This window comes from Arachis ipaensis, chromosome B03, assembly GCF_000816755.2.
Source record: "Arachis ipaensis cultivar K30076 chromosome B03, Araip1.1, whole genome shotgun sequence".
NCBI classification, from domain to species: Eukaryota; Viridiplantae; Streptophyta; class Magnoliopsida; order Fabales; family Fabaceae; genus Arachis; species Arachis ipaensis.
Window position 1 is genome coordinate 1,622,732 of NC_029787.2, and position 488 is coordinate 1,623,219.

The following is a 488-nucleotide window of genomic DNA, read 5'->3' on the forward strand; positions in this document are numbered from 1 at the left end:
TTGATGTTTAAAAATTAAGAAGAGCCCATTATGATGAAAACAAAAATGTTTAATTTTTTTGTTTTTTCCAAAGTTAAAAATAGCTCGAACTTGCGATTTTTAGGTGAATATGAAAAAACTATGTCGTTTGAGATATAGTTCGTTAATAAAAAATTAAATATTTAGTTTAATAAAAAAAAAATATGTGATACTTGATGGCAAACTGATTTCATCATACGAATCCATGGTTGACGGATGGTTTGTGATTATTCAAGCTCTCTATCTCTTCTCGACGAGTGAACCTTGCAAGTCTATCTCCATGGTCGTCTATGAATTTTTGGATCGCAAAACAACAAAATAAAATAAAATTGTACCATGTGTTACAGCGAACTTCAATGCTCCTCTTGAGTAATTTTTATTTTTAATCTCCATCATAAAACATATACATAGCTGAAGTCACTGATTAAAATAAGTGCCACATCTGAAACACTAGAATATCTAAAAGAGAA

At 29.3% G+C, this 488-nt stretch overlaps 1 protein-coding gene across 7 annotated transcripts in view; it reads right to left on the bottom strand.

Annotated features, from left to right (window-relative positions):
* LOC107629371 (cytochrome P450 71A1) overlaps positions 1-488 on the bottom strand; it is a 40,511-nt gene that overhangs the window by 4,993 nt on the left and 35,030 nt on the right. The window lies entirely within an intron of this gene.